The 16,623-nt window shown below is 43.2% G+C and overlaps 1 long non-coding RNA gene across 1 annotated transcript; it reads right to left on the reverse strand.

Moving 5' to 3' along the window:
- Positions 1–867: 867 nt before the first annotated feature.
- On the reverse strand, positions 868–5,844 carry LOC126937952 (uncharacterized). The gene is made up of 3 exons (XR_007719910.1): positions 5,736–5,844; positions 4,307–4,398; positions 868–1,628 (listed from the first exon to the last, which is right to left on the reverse strand). It is a non-coding gene; the product is annotated as an uncharacterized LOC126937952 (long non-coding RNA).
- Between the last annotated feature and the right edge of the window lie 10,779 nt (positions 5,845–16,623).

The raw sequence follows: 16,623 nt of genomic DNA on the forward strand, positions 1-16,623 counted from the left end.
GTATTTTTCTATCTTGATCTTTATAAATGGATATTTACAAAGGTATACTAATCTGTGATTAAATCCAAATATCCCATGGACAGTTGAAAGGATGTATTTCTATTTGCATAGTATTACTATAATGATATTAACTAAAATATTTAATTGTATTATTAAATTACTTCTATTTAATATAAATAATGTGCTGAAATTTGCTATTCTCTTGTCTTCTTGTACTTCGAATTTTTTTTGTTATGTTTATTTCGATGCTATTTCTTAGCACATAAAGTTTCATTACCATCAAATCTTCACTCTTAATCAGTGTTTCTCAATATGTAGTCCTTGGACCAACAGCATCAGTCTCACCTAGGAATCTGTTAGAAATCCAAATTCTCAGGCCCCTCCCCAGACTTAAGGAGTTGGAAACTCTCTGAGTGGGACCCACTAATCTGTTAAGAGGCCTCCAGGTGATTCTGATGTACACTTAGAGAACCACTGATCTGTTTCAAAACTTCTAGCAATGTAAAATGATTCTAAATGACTCAATTGATGATTACTATGACCACGCTGCTTTCTTTTTCTTTTCTGTTTTTGTAATATGTTTCTGCCTTCTAATTTCATCGTTTTTTATGTAATTTTTGTTTAGGGATATCTAGGAACATAGCAAATCATTGCATTTATTTTATGATCAAATCGGAGAATGTTTAAAACCTTTTTTAATGGAAAATTTAAACCATTTACATTTATTCTCATGCTTGTTACACTTGGTCTTTCTAAGCCATTTTATGCATTCTGTGTGTGTGCTCTTTAATATTCCCTTTCCGTTCTAATTTTCTGTATAAGCCACATTTTGTTTTAATCTTCTGCAAATATTTGGAATTCTGGTAAATTGCATCTAAAACATTAAAATCTATGTTTAGTTATCAAATATACAGACTGTCATTTTTACTGTAATCTATTGGATATGTGGAGATTAGCACTGGTATTTTCTCTTGCCCTCTAGTCTTTTTCTACCTTCCTTTATTTTGAATTCAGATTATATTCTCTTTTAAATTTATGTAATATGTATAATTTCTTTACAAATAACCTTTTGTCTTCTGTGTAACCACATCTATCACTATTACTTAAATTGTGTCTACATGTTTAATATAGTCAATGCTCACTGTACTTTAATTAATGTCTCAATAACCCTGAACAATTCATGACTAATTTGTTAAGCACTATTATGTAGGTGTATATTTTTCAAAACATTTCTCCAGACACCAAACATATCTGACAGTGTCTTCCTATCTTCTTCACATAAGAACCACAGCGTTCTCCAGGAAGTTCTATATGCATCACTACATTGTTTTCTGGCTTTTCGCATTGACAATGCTTTTTGCTCATTTGTCAGCAACCAATTTCTTTCTTCTCTGTTCAGGATGCCTGTAGAATTTCTTTCTTTTTCTTTGAAATCCAATTTTTTAAAGACTTTTTTTAAATTCAGAAATATTTTTATTGCCTTTTTCTTTGTTTATTGCCTGTACTCCGTTTGTTATGGATTCTTTTTCTAGAATACCTAATTATGAAGTGAATTTCTGCTCTCTCTTGCTGGTAGTTTCTATCTTCTTTCATATTGCTTGAATATCTTTGGCCTTTTCCTCTGCATTCTGAAAACATTTAAAGTTCATTTTCTACCTGATTGATTTTCTTTTTTTTTTTTTTTTTTTTTTTTTTTGAGACAAAGTCTCACTCTGTCACCCAGGCTGGAGTGCAGTGGCGTGATCTCGGCTCACTGCAACCTCCGCCTTCCAGGTTCAAGCAATTCTCCTGCCTCAGCTTCCCAAGTAGCTGGGACTACAGGCGCCTGCCGCCATGCCCGGCTACTTTTTTGTATTTTAGTAGAGACAAGGTTTCACCGTGTTGCCCAGGCTGATCTCGAACTCCTGAGCTCAGGCAATCCATCTGCCTCAACCTCCCAAAGCGCCAGGACTACAGTCATGAGCCACCACACCCGGCCTAACTGCTTTTTTATAGTAGTGTGTCTTCACTTTCTTTATCCTTATATGGATTTTATTTTAGCTACTATACTTTTTTCATTTCTATGCATCATTTTATGTTCTTACTCCCCATCCCCACCCCCCATAACAGCCTGGTCAGTTTAATGGAAGAAAGTATCCTCTTTTTAGGAATTGATATTTTTTTAATGGTTTCATTTACTTGCACAAAATCTATTTCAGAAGAAAGTGAATTTGCTTAGTCACAGTACATTACCATGCTGCTGTTGTGCTACAGAACTTTTCCATAAACCTTATATTGATTTTTCTATACTCTCATCTTTATGAAGGAGATATATACTAGCCCAGTATTGAAACATTGCCAAGAAAGAATTGTTCTGGGACTAGTCAAAGATTGGGTGCAGGATGCCCTCCCAATTCCCTCACATTCCCAGCTTCAGATCCAAAGGAGGAAAGAGTTCCAACAGGTTATAAATGCACATATATATATATATACACATAAACACACACACACACACACACATATATATACATATTTTTTGAGACGGAGTTTCGCTCTTGTCACCCAGGCTGTAGTGCAATGGCACGATCTCAGCTCACTGCAACCTCCACCTCCCAGGTCCAAGCAATTCTCTTGCCTCAGCCTCCCAAGTACTTGGGATTACAGGTGCCCATCACACTGGCTAATTTTTGTATTTTTGGTAGAGACAGGGTTTCCCCATGTTGACCAGGCTAGCCTTGAACTCCTGACCTGAGGTGAACCGCCCGCCTCAGCCTCCCAAAGTGTTGACATGGGCCACCGCAACTGGCTAAATGCATATATTAAATGACCTAGACAGTGGCAGAGCTACCTTCGGGAAGTGCTGAAGAGTGGAGGGGTATCTCTTAACATCTAAAGGAACCAAAGACAGAAAAAGGCCTCATGCTGTGCCCTCACTGAATATATCCCTGGCCCCACAGTATTTTAGTGGAAGAGTAAACTAAGATCCAGAGAAGTCAAGCCATCTCTCCAGTCATGCCATAGTCTGCACTTGAACCCAGATGCCCTGACCTCCACATTCAAGTCATCACATGTGACCACACCAGCTGTGCACTGCACATCCAGATAGCTCCATTTACAGCACTACAATGTAAAGGGCACCCTTAGAGTTGGGCACTGTGGCAGCCTAAATTCATGGATCTTATTTTTAAATCTCTATGGAATTTTCTCTGTTCACTTGTGGCCTCTTTATCATAATATACCCTTTTCATTTTATGAGTACATTATCTTGAATAATTCACATTCTTCATAATCCTTTTAAAGTTCCCTTATTTTCCTTAAATTGTCCCTACTTTCTCTGGGGTCAGTTCTGTTTGTTCATTCTCATTTTATGCTGCTCACTCTCTTTACGAGCCTGGTGAGCACTGGCTCTCCATTCACATTTCTGCAGGATGGTCTAGGTCAAGCTTGTTCAACCCCCACAGCCCACAGCCCGCAGGCTGCATGCAGCCCAGGATGGCTTCGAATGCGGCCCAACACAAATTCATCAACTTTCTCAAAACATTATGAGATTTTATTTTTTTGCAATTATCTTTTTTTTTTTTAAGCTCATCAGCTATTATTAGCACTAGTGTCTTTTATATGTGGCCCAAGACAATTCTTCTTCCAATGTGGCCCAGGGAAGCCAAAAGATTGGACACCCTTGATAGGTTAATCAATGCAGAAAGATGGGTTTATGTTTGCCCCTCTAGTAGGAGGAGTGAATGTGGGCTTTTTGTCTGTAGGGGAAGTGTGTTCACTAGAAGGCATCTCTTCCTGGTGTGAGAAAGCAGAGCAGGCGGGTGGCACCATCTCTGACATCCTCTGACCCCAGAGCCTATATTAAGAAGATGCTCTTATGGACTCCAACCATCCATATTGTGGGGCCTGGCCCCTTGCATACAGATTTCTCAATTACTTTAGAAAATATTGATTTCCTTTCAGCCTTAGATGGAAAGAACACTCATTAGTAGTGAGAGAGGCTTTAAAACCTGATCAAGGCAGCCATCCTAGAGACAGTTTGCTCCTTATCTCCAGGTTGGCCATTCCCCCTACTTTCCTTCTGCATTTCTCCACACCACGGACTTCTGGGAGTGGGGGAGGCTCTTCTCCTTCCCACAGAAACCTGCTCCCCATCACTCCTGCTTTCTCTAGGCAGAACTGAGCCCTGGCCCTCTCTAGTCTGGTTTGCGCATGAGCTTAAATATGATACACCTTCTGCCTTCTATATTCTAGAAACTCCTCAAAACAGCTGACCTTCTCCTATGTCACATTCATTCTCACTTTTTAATAAACTCATTTATTTACATACCTTCTTACATTGAATTCACTTATTCCTGTTGACACTTTTAAAGGTGGAAGAGGCTGAATGTGTGTGCTCAGTCTGCCATCTTGAACCAACAGCTAGGTAAAAAAATATCCAACAGTCTGAAGTCAGAGGTAAAGAGCAGCTTGGAATGTTAGAAATATTCTTTTTAGTCACTTTCTACAGTGCCTCAAAAAATGACCCTTTTTTCATTCTAAAACTAAAAATATATACATTTATATAGTATATATTCTACATAGATTCTGTTAAAATTCTGTATTTTATATATTTTTATATGCTACAAACTCTATGAATTTTATTTTTTATTTTATTTTATTTTTGAGATGGAGTCTTACTCTGTCACCCAGGTTGGAGTGCAGTGGCACAGTCTTGGCTCACTGCAACCTCTGCCTTCCGGGTTCAAGGGATTCTTCTACCTCACCCTCCCAAGTATCTTGGATTAAAGGCTCCCGCCACTATGCCCAACTAATATTTTGTATTTTTTATTAGAGACGGGGTTTCACCATGTTGGCCACACTGGTCTCAAACTCCTAACCTCAAGTGATCTGCCCACCTCAGCCTCGCAAAGTGCTGGGATTACAAGCATAAGCCACCACGCCCAGCCCAAATTTTATAATTTTATATTTACACACATTTAAGTACATTTATAATTTATATTTTATATAAACTCTAAAATTCTATATATTTTAGAGTAATATGCATTTTTTACAATGACAAAGGAATATTTTCAAAGGGTATTAATACAGTTGTTAGAACAGTGGTTTAGAACTCAGTCCCAGGAAGACCTGAGGTTTGGTAGAGGTGGCTCAAGGATAAAGAAGGAGGATGAGTGAATTAACTCCCAATGTGCCTGCCCTACTTCAGAAAAAGTTCTGCCACTTTTATCTACTTTCTATACTTGGGGTTCTGTGTAAGATTTCAGCTGGAAAATGAGTACCAGGGCCTAAAAACTGTTTGAAACATCCTGTATTAGAGGATTCATATTTGGTGTATTCCGGGTTTCTGTGATTTATAAATAAGCTTTGTTGTTTATTTAATAAACACTAAAGAGTTGGCTGCTTCTAACAATCAGAATTTATTTTATTAATTCTCTCTGAGAATGTTTGTCCTCCTTGATTGCATCACAGGTTTCTCCTGCCACCTGGTGGCAACATATGTCTATTGCAGGGGCAATTTCTAAATTTATCTGGTATCTGCTGAAGTTGCAAATACAACTCACAAGGCAACGAAGATTTGGAGATGGCTTTTTACGTCCATTACAAGCTACAGGGCACTTCTACATCAATTATGAATTATGTCATTTGGTCTTCCCACCCTCCCTTTCAGGTGGGTATTCATATTCTCTCCCATTTTCAGGAGAGGAAAAAGTAGCTTAAAAGCTAAGTAACAAAACAAAAAAAGTTGAGTAACTTACCTCAGATGAAGGCCAGAAAGTTATGGGACTCAAACTCAGTCGCAAACTTGTAATGGTTATCAGAGACTGAAGCTTTGTGACAATCTAAAGAGGTTTAAATCCGGAGAGATCGTTGGGCTAGAGGAATAAAATTGACAGTCATCAGAATAGAGGTGATATTTGAAAGCATAGGCTGATCAAAACTTGAAGCCATAGGAAATGGTACAAATGGGTGTCAAACCAAGGTGTTGTGAGCTGGTGGCAGCAGGTGAAAGAAACATAAGTGTTTGGTTTACCAGGAAGCTCGTATGTGGCCATCTAAAATTGCAATCTGAAGAATGGAAATCTTTGTCCATTGCATGAAAATACATAGTTCAAAGAAGAAGGAAGAAAAGTAGACATAACAGCTCCACTCCACACAGTGCAGATCAAACCTGAAATTCAGTGCCCTACTTGTTATGGGAAGTGATGTAACAGCGAAAAAATAACAAAGCATGACTATTCACAGCTTCTTTCCCTGCTTATCCCTCACTCCCAAAAGGATTCTTTCTTGCCAAATTATCCAACTGTCCCTAAACATTTTTTGTGAGTAGTGGGGTAATTAATAAGGAAGATAATACAAGATGAGGAAGAAGGCATCAGGATTTAAAACAGAAAGGGAGAGAACTAAGGACGCGAGGAGAAGAATGTATGCAGAAAAAGGAAAGTGGGACAGACATGAAGAGAGCCCTTACGGGCTGGGTTTAGAAAAGAGTATTTTGGAGTCTATAGTAGGAGAGAAATGAGGCTTTGGTATTCTAGTCTTGTACAGAAGATGGGTGGATGGAGAGAGAGCAAACAGAACTGGGCCCAGCCTCAGGTAGGTCATCAGGCAGAGAGGAGCAGATCACAGAAGCAAGAGATTGGAGCCTGGAGCAAGTCTCAAATCAAGGCAGATGACAAGAGGTGCAAAAAAGGACCGTAAGGCAAAACTCCTGAGAAAAAGTCCAAGACCAGCTCGATTCTGGGGCAAAATCTGTGCCATCTATGATTTACCTGCCAAAACAGAAACCAGATCCTCAGATGAATGGGTTTCTGCCAATAGATGCCTGAGAGATGGGGCCCCATCCCACTAGATCAAGGAGAAAAGGGAGAGGCTGAATAAAGCTTCCAACACATTCAGGTGCAACTGACAAAACTCTGTCCAGGGCTAAAGGCCCAGCTCTGCCATTTTCTAACTGGTAACCTTAAAAACTCCCCTGGCCTCCAAGGCTTCCACGCCATCCTCTGCACACTTAATGAGTGAAAGTAGCTGGGTGATGTTGAAGGTTCTTCCAGCTCTGACCCTCTGCCTCAGAGTCTCAAAGCATCCCAATTGGTTGCAGGAAAACTAGCTTGTCTCCTTCCCCTAGAACAGGTTGGGACTGAGCAAAGCAGATCTTCCCTTAAGGCTGCAGGTGTTGCTAAGAGGAGTCCCTCCCCAAACCCCACCCTGTCCTGCAACTTTCATCACCATGCGCTTCATGATCGCCTCCCACTTAGTTTGGAGACATAACCTCCAGCACACTCTTTCATGCACCAACCTCCAACCACATCCTATTCGTCTGAGTTCCCCTTGCTCAACTCAGGGCCTTTGCCCCTACCCGGTCCTCTGTCCACATGGAATGTCACCTGCCAGAAACTCATTCTTTATGCTTCTCAGTAGATTCTATGACAGGAAGGTGCCAGCTCCTTGCTTTCTCAGGCTGAGAGGCGACAATGTGCTAGCAGCCCTCACTCTCCGGGCCTCCTCGGCCTCGGCGTCCACTCTGGCGGCCCTTGAGGAGCCCTTCAGCCCGCCACTGCACTGTGGGAGCCCCTTCTCTGGGCTGAGGGAGGCCGGAGCTGGTTCCCTCTGCTTTTGGGGAGGTGTGGAGGGAGAGGCGCGGATGGGAAACGGGGCTGCGCGCGGCACTCACAGTCCAGCGTCAGTTCCGCCGGCCGCGGGCTCGGCAGGCCCCGCACTCGGAGCGGCAGGCCGGCGCCGCAGGCCCAGGGCAGTGAGAGGCTTAACACCCAGGCCAGCAGCTGCGGTGAGTGCGCAAGGTCCCCCAGCAGTGCCGGCCCGCCGGTGCTGCGCTCCAGTTCTCGCGGGGCCTCAGCTGCCTCCTGGCGGGGCAGGGCTCGGGATCTGCAGCCCGCCTAGTGCGAACGCCCGCCCCCCGCGGTGGGCTCCCGCGCGGCCCGAGCCTCCCGGACGAGCGCCGCCCCCTGCTCAGCGGCACTCAGTCCCATCAACCGCCCAGGGGCTGAGGAGTGCAGGCGTAGGGCGCGGGACTGGCAGGCAGCTCCGACCCCGGCCCGGTGCGGGATCCACTAGGTGAAGCCAGCTGGGCTCCTGAGTCCACTTGGGACTTGGAGAACTTTTATGTCTAGCTAAGGGATCCTAAACGCACTTTGTGCCTAGCTCAGGGTTTGTAAATACACCAATCAGCACTCTGTGTCTAGCTGAAGGTTTGTAAATGCACCAATCAGTACTCTGTATCTAGCTAACCTAGTGGGGACTTGGAAACTTTTATGTCTAGCTAGAGGACTGTAAATGCACCAATCAGCACTCTGTGTCTAGCTCAGGGATTGTAAACACACCAATCAGCACTCTGTCAAAACGGACCAATCAGCTCTCTGTAAAATGGACCAATTAGCAGGATGTGGGTAGGATCAGATAAGGGAATAAAAGCAGGTTGCCCCAGCCAGCAGTGGCAACCCACTCAGGTTCTTTTCAACACAATGGAAGGTTTGTTCTTTTGCTTTTTGCAATAAATCTTGCTGCTGCTCACTCTTTGGGTCCTTGCCACCTTTATGAGATGTAACACTCACAGCGAAGGTCTGCAGCTTCACTCCTGAGACCGGTGAGACCGCAAATCCACTGGGAAGAAGGAACAACTCCAGATACACTGCCTTAAAGAGCTGTAACACTCACTGTGAAAGTCTGCAGCTTCACTCCCGAAGTCAGAAAGACCATGAACCCACCAGAAGGAAGAAACTGCGGACAACATCTGAACATCTGAAGGAACAAACTCCAGACTACCATCTTTAAGAACTGTAACACTCACTGCGAGGGTCCGCAGCTTCATTCTTGAAGTCAGCTAGACCAAGAACCCACGAATTCTGGACACAAGGCTCTCATCTCTGATTCCTTAGAATCTTAGAATTCTGGAGCTGATGGGTTTAGGGTTTCAGATTATAATCTATGTGAAGGCTTAGTAAATGTTTATTAAGCTACTTATTAAATGATTTATTAATTTAAATAAGTAATAGGTACATAGATGTATAATTATAATAAATCCAAACACTTCTCACTATGTTCACGTCACCATCTTCATCTGTCACTGGATTTGTAACTGTTCTGTTGACATCTGCTTCCCTTTCCATCTTTCCTCCTATTAAAACCTAAGCTAGGGCCGGGTGCGGTGGCTCACACCTGTAATCCCAGTACTTTGGGAGGCCAAGGTGGGCAGATCATCAGGTCAGGAGTTCCAGACCATCCAACATGGTGAAACCTCATCTCTACTAAAAATACAAAAATTAGCTGGGCGTGGTGGCATGTGCCTGTAATCCCAGCTATTTGGGAGGCCGAGGCAGGAGAATTGCTTGAACCAGGGCGTCAGAGGTTGCAGTGAGATGAGATCGGGCCACTCCACTCTGTCACCAGGCTGGATGACAGAGTGAGACTCTATCTCAAAAATAAAATAAAATAAAATAAATCCTAAACTGGGCCAGACACGCTGACTCATGCCTGTAATCCCAGCACTTTGGGAGGCCGAGGCGGGTGGATCACCTGAGGTCAGGATTTCAAGACTAGCCTGGCCAACATGGTGAAATCCTATCTCTACTAAAAATACAAAAAAAAAAAAAAAATCAGCCATGCGTGGTGGTGGACGCCTGTAATCCCAGCTCATCGGGAGGCTGAGGCAGGAGAATCACTTGAACCCAGAAAGTTGAGGTTGCAGTGAGCTGTGATTGTGCCATTGCACTCCAGCCTGGGCAACAAGAGTGAAATGCTGTCTAAAAAATAAAAACACACACACACCTAAGCTGTATTTATCACTTCTCTGCTCAGAGCCCTCCAGAGGAAAAGCCACAGGTTTTAGAATGGCTTACATAGTCAGCATGGTTAGGTCTCCTTGATTCTCCGATCTCTCCTACCATACTCACTCCACATCTGCCATGCTGGCCTCCTTACTGGTTCATAAATACACCCTACTTCTAACTCTTCCATGACTTTGCCTGCCTGGCTCACCCTTCACACCCTCCAATCTCTGCTCCCATGTCGCTTTCTCTGGGAGGAGTTTACTGACCACCATATTTAAGATTTGCAATACGTTCCTCCCTTGGAATTCTCTATGTGCCTCTCCTGCTTTATTTTTTCCATAGTACTTATCACTTTATGATCTATGACATAATTTACTTATTTTATTTACTTTGTGTCTCTCCTAACAAGCCCTTGAGAAAGGATTTTTGGTCTGCTTTGTTCACTGTTGTATCTCCAGTAGTTGGCACTTAATATTTGATGAATAAAATCTCTGGTTCCCAAGTGGTTTGATTCTAGCATAGTGTCTCATCCAAATAAACTAGTCCAGCAGCCAAAAATAATTTGAACCTTTTATTTTGCTCTTAAGAAACACTTAAGGAGATTACAATCATAACCCAAGTGACACTTCTTAAAATTCCCTTTCCACCCTTCAGTAATTCTTCAGTCCAGCAGCTGCTTCTTCTAAAACCTTCTTTGCCACATCTCTCCCACATGGAGACTTTCGCAGGTTCTTTACTTTTCCTTCCCCATGGGCCATTGGCCCCTGTATCCTCATCAGAAGTTACCACCAGTACTTCTGCCTCCACCACCATTGAGCGACACTAGGATACCTGGAGATACCCCCCTCACTTTCTACGGAGGGAAATTAGCAGAGTCCTCTAAGAAGTGAAGTTCTCTCATGTTGAGTGCTTTTCCCAAAGTAATTGCAATAAATCTTATTTTTGACAATAGTGTTGTTCCTTTATTACAAATGCAACCTTAGGAAGCAAAAGGCCAGGGACCCCGACATTTTCCCAAGGAGTCACTCTATGTGTTTGTTAGTGGAAATACTTGTACTCTTACTGCTAACTTATCTATGACCAGTTAGGTAGAGGTTAGAGACTTCCCCTTTCCTCTGAACTTTGAGAACCTTGACATTTCTGGGGAGTTTAGAGGATGGGAGTCTGGAGGAGCATTACAAGTCATTCAAGGAGAGAAACTGAGTCAAAGCCTGTCTCTCTCTTTAACACACACACACCCTGTCCCCATACCCAAGTGCTCAGCTCTCTGAGGGAGAGATCTGGCTAACTAGAGAAGCAGATTCCAAGGAGCAGCCAGGCTAGAAAGCTTTTGATGCCACGGACCCAGTCAGCTCAGCTGGTGGCCAAGACCCTGGAGTAGGAGGATAGGCAATCATCTGGAGAGAAATCCCAGGATGCCAGGACTCCGGAGCTCCTGCCCTGAAATCACAGGGAGTCATCACTAGAGGAGAAAGGGAAGAGCTGGAACCAAAGGTGAGCCAGGCACCCCGGAATTCCCCTGGGAGCAAACCTTGTGCAGCAAAGGAAACTTAAGGAGCGTGAAGGGGTCTGTCAGTGGGTCATGAGGGGTCACTTGGTCCCAGTCAGGACTGAGGGTCCTGACTTTAAGCATATGAAGCACATACAGTCAAGCTGCTGATGAAATTCCTTCTTTGGTCAAAATGGGCACAAAATCTGGAACAGAATTAAGCCTGCAGGCAGGACCATCAGAGGCACAGAGTAGACAAAAAAATCAATCACTCATTTATTCAACAAAGATTTATTAAGTGCTTACTATTGCCAGGCATTGTCCTCTTGGAGCTGACAACCGGTCAAATAGACAAACCCCTATGTGGGACAAGTCACCACCAGGGAATGTCCCCATGACTACTCCCATCTGACTCCTCCAAACATACTTGCCACACACCGCTGGTGAACTTTTAAAACCAACTTCAGGGAGTACGGTCTGCTTGCACTAAATATATACTTTAACCCCAGAAAAATTTTAACAACAAAACCGAAATCATAGTGCCTTGAAATATAAAACAATGTCGATGGCTGATTTTATTCTTATTATTTCCTGGAACTCTTTGGCAGCTTACTCAAGATTCCAGGATTCCACAGAGCACAATTTAAAATCCTTTGTCCTCAGTCAGGCTGACCTTCAAAAAAAGTGGTGGGCACACAGTCTATCCCCCAAGCAGCAGTAGCAGTGAGCTACATCAAAGCAGAGTGAGCCAGGCTTCATTACAGGAGCTTTGAGGCCCGAATTGGGCCTCCCAGAGGGTCCATGCGGACTTATAAATAGATGCAGTAAAAGAGTAAATAATGAATTTGTGCAATTGGAGGGAAAAGCTCCAAAGCAGTTCTGGTGATGGGGAGACAAGCATTTAAAAAGGAGTGCCTGAGCATGCATCTCGCCCAGCAAATGTAATAGCTTCATATACATTCATGAGCTTTGGTCTCCACTCTTACTCTTTTTTAGTCACAATCATAAAAGACAAAAGAAAAGTGAGGGGGAGAGAAACATAGATATACTTTAAGGGTACGAATTGCAAACACAACCTACAGTTTGTAAATTGCTTGGAGACCTTTGGAGGGAGAATCAAGAAAATGAAAAGTAGAACATACAGGAATATTGCTGCTTAGGGGAAAGTCTCTGCTCTGGGTGTAAAATCTTGTCTAGAGAATGGTTGAGAGGCACAATACCGACTAAATGTGAGATTGCTTTGTAGAAAGGACGTGCCTCCTTCCCCACTCTGCATTCCTCCACCTGTCTCCTGTGGCCACCTCCAAGGTCATATTTGTGGAAGCTCCAAGGTTCTATGGCTTTAGTTATATTCAAAACCAGGGGACTCAGAGGTCCCTGCTATGTGTGTTGGTCTCTGCTGCCTCCAACCCACCCCCGCCCCAGGTAAACCCACCGAGAGCCCAGCCTACAGCAAAGTCACACTTCCTGAGTTTAAATCCCAGCTCAGCCACTTTTTCTGTAACCTGCACCTTCTTCCAGAAAGGATTCATGGTCAGCTGCAAAATAGCTTTTCAATTTTCTGCATTTATGCATGTGTTGCTTTGTTATTTGGGTAGGGAGATTTATTGGTTTTAGAAATAAACATGAAGACACAGACACACAAACACAGTGAGGAAACTGGCTTCTGGTAACTGACGTCAAGTTATGGTTACATGCTGGGGTCTTGTGCCCCGAAAGGGAAGCATGTGCTGCTAACTTCAGTTGGAAGGAATGCAGTGGTGCAGCTGAAAAGAATAAGAGGAAGATCACAGACCATCTGCCTTTTCCACACCAGGCTGTGTGTTTAAATCAACGGCGACGGAGCCAGCTCAGCGGGGTCACAGGGGTCTGCTGCCTCTTTCCTGCAAGTGAAACTGACCCCAGGCCCTAGCAAGCTGTTCCGGAGATCTGGGCTGCCCAAGGAGCTGCTCTTCAGAAGGGAGGCGAGATGAAGGTCGTACCTATTCGTGTTTAGCCCTGGCCTGGTGGCAGCTCTACAAACCCTTGGCTTAGGGCCAGCGTGGATAATTACATTTCACCTGCCCAAACTCTCCCGTGGTTTCCCTCAGAGACGGATCCTCTTCCATGGCTGCCATGATCCAGAACATAAATACTCTCTCAAAGGCAGTATTCTATACCTGGGCAACTGAGGTTTTGTTCCTTAGGAGGAAAATCCTCTTGTAACAACACACAGTCATTGCTTTATTCCTTCAGCAAACATTTATTAAGCACCTACTTAATAAGTACTAACCACTGTGCTGGAGGTGCAAAGATGAATAAGATTGTTTGTTTGTTTGTTTGTTGTTTGTTTTGGCCCTGAGAAGCTCACAGTTTAGTAGGAAAGCTATCAATGTCAGCAGTAAATGCCTTTAAAAGTAGAATATGGCCAAAGAACTGCAAAGAGAGATTCTATATCTACTTAGGAGGGTCAAGGAAGGCTTTAGGATCAGTGATGTTGAAGCTGAACTGTTAAATAGAACCTCAGTAAACAGATAATGAGGATGAACATACAAAGGTATATGCCAAGTAAGGGGCCGTGAAGGAGCGTGGCATTGACAAGAAAGGTGAGAGTGGTGGGAGCATAAGGCAGGAGACAGAGGGGTAGGAAGAAGGGGAGGCTGGAAACAGAGTCTCTGGTTAGGTTGTAAAGCACTGGGAATCTCATGGTAAGGAATTTGTCTACTGCACTGAAATGTCTTTAAGCAGTGAAACAACTGATCCATCAGTGCTCTGCAGCAGTGTGGAGAGAAGAGTGGGCAAACTCAAGAAGAAAGGTCAGAAGATGCAACAAAAATATGACACTACCAACCTAAACCCAACAAGAGGTAGTGAGAGCCTGAATGAAGGTGGAGAGAGTGGGAAGGGAAGAGCAGACAGATAGAAGCATTCAGGAAAGGGAATTAACAGGTTTTCAGTGACTGGTTGGGTGAAAAGTGAGAGAGGAGAAGAATTTAGAAGGGTGGGTGGCAGGACTATTAACTAAGATGCCACAGGAGGAAGCAGAGTAGGGTAAATGAGGGGCTCAGGTGGAGTTTCCAGAAGGTAGCTGGAAATGCATGTCTGGGTTCATAAAATCTGAGCTTTAGATTCAACTAGAAGGCTTGTTAAAGCAGACTGCTGAGCCCGACCCCAAGAGTTTCTGATTCAGTAGGCCTGGGGTGCCTAGCCTGAGAATTTGCATTTCTAACAAGTTCCCTATGATGCTGATGGCACTGACCTGGAGCCCACACTATGAGAGCCTCTGCTCTAGACTTTTTTGGGGAACATTTTCCCTACTTGATCTAATAGCTTTTTAAGGTGGGTAACTAAAAAGGCTGATATAGGTGGAGTTGATTTAAAAAAAAAAAAAAAAAAAAAAAAAAAAAAAAAAAACCCTTTTACCAACAGAATTTTAAGGATCCAGTTCTAACCACTAAGAACAAGTGTTTATATTTGGTGACTGATTAATCTCCCACTTTTATTACTCAAATGACAAGTTTTTTTAAAGAAATCTTAGCCTATAATAATAAATAATTTTTTGAGGGCCTACTATATGCCAGGTTTTGTGCTAAGCACTTTGCATACATTGGTTCATTTAGTTCTCGCTATAACCCTGTGCAAATGAGTACTGTTATAATCCCATTTCTAAGATGAGGAAACTGAGGCATTGAATGATTACAATTAACCCAAGATCAAGTTTCCAGCAAATGGCAGATTTACCACAGATTCTATGTTCAAATACCACAATACATTGCCACCTTTATCATCCCACGTTTTGCTCTACAAAATAATGTAGCTTTCTCCAAGACCAAAATCTTTCACATTCCATTATACCATTAACCTGGAATGGTTTCTGTTTTCGAAAATCTGCCAGCACATAGCTGGCAACCACAATGGAGTGTAATAATCATCATTCAGCCTCTTAATAACCCCTGTGCATTGAACAATCAAGAGAACGGAAGGGTCAAGTGGAAGGTAACACCCTGTAGTGCTATGAATGTGTTGGATTCTCTGCAGTCACGCCTGGGGGATACATGGGCATTCTCAGCATATTAGAGTGTAAGAGCCTCTCGCGACATCTGTTCCACCTACATCTCCAGATAATACATGCAGTATCATCCTTAAAAGACAATTTTCAGAAAGGCTTAACAATTTTTAAGATTTTTTGGCTACCCACAAAGAAGAAAGCAAACAAAGCATACAATTTATGTTCCAGCTGTCTACGTAGAATCTAATGGTAGTTATTTAGCCCCTAAGTTACATGCCTAAACTGTGAGACAGAATGTGTCCTACAAGGTCACAGGACATCCGAAATGTGTAACCTGTATCCCAGCATCATTTTAATGTAAACTCCTAAAAGCTAGGAAGTGTGACTAAGGCTGCTTGAGGAAGCCATAGGTACTAGGATTCAGCCACCATTCCCATCCCTTGCTTCTGAGAAATTAAGCCCTTTGAAGGGCATAAGTGAGTGCCCTTCTGGAAAACAGAGGCCTAAGGAGAATTTCAGCATAAGGACCACCCCCAAACTATCTCAGAGCCAAGCCAAGCAGTTCTAGACACACTGACAGTGGAGACCTGGAATTATGTCTTAATGTCAAGGCAAGTCCTCACATGTAAGTCTTTATCTAAACCTCTGTCCACATTACTGGCCTTCAATATCATCACTAGAGCCTGGACTTAAATCTTAGTCCTTGTGATTTAGGTTCAGGAATTCCGCCCTACTTCATTCTTGCAGTCCCTTTCCCCAGGGCCTGGGCATTAACATCCATAACATTCCCACCACCAAAACCATTTCCCACACCTGCAACTGGCTAGGTCTTACTCTAAGCCAGGCAGAACCATTCAAAAGAAAATGCTGCCTCTTGTCTGAATTTAAGCAAAATCTTGTCTTTAGCTCCTGCTGCCCTAATCCAGACATCACATCGCCATCCCTTGGGCACAGACACTGTGTAAGAGATTGCTGTTCCTCATGAAATTTATTTCCTCTTCTTCCTGGGCCTATAGCCCAGTCTCCCTTGCAGTTAGATGTGGACATATGATTCAGTTCTACCGAAAGAAAGTGAGAAGTAGTGTTCCAGGTCTGTTCCATAAAAACCTCCTATGTGACCTCTTTTCCCTTCCAGTGGCTTGGTGTTGATGTCCAGGGCAACCTTGAAAACCATGTATTAAAGATGGCAGATCCTGTCAGCCTAGATCCCTGGATTTCTGGGTGAAGCATAGTTATCCACTAACTGGAACTATTTTGGACTGTTCATGAGTCATTATACACTCAGGAACCTTGGTTACTGCAGTTGGTCTATCCAATTAATACAAGTGCCTTATGTCCCGATCCAATAGTAGTCTTTGGAGTATCCTTCACAAGGAGCCTCC

This window comes from Macaca thibetana, chromosome 15 (assembly GCF_024542745.1).
Source record: "Macaca thibetana thibetana isolate TM-01 chromosome 15, ASM2454274v1, whole genome shotgun sequence".
Classification (NCBI taxonomy): Eukaryota; Metazoa; Chordata; class Mammalia; order Primates; family Cercopithecidae; genus Macaca; species Macaca thibetana.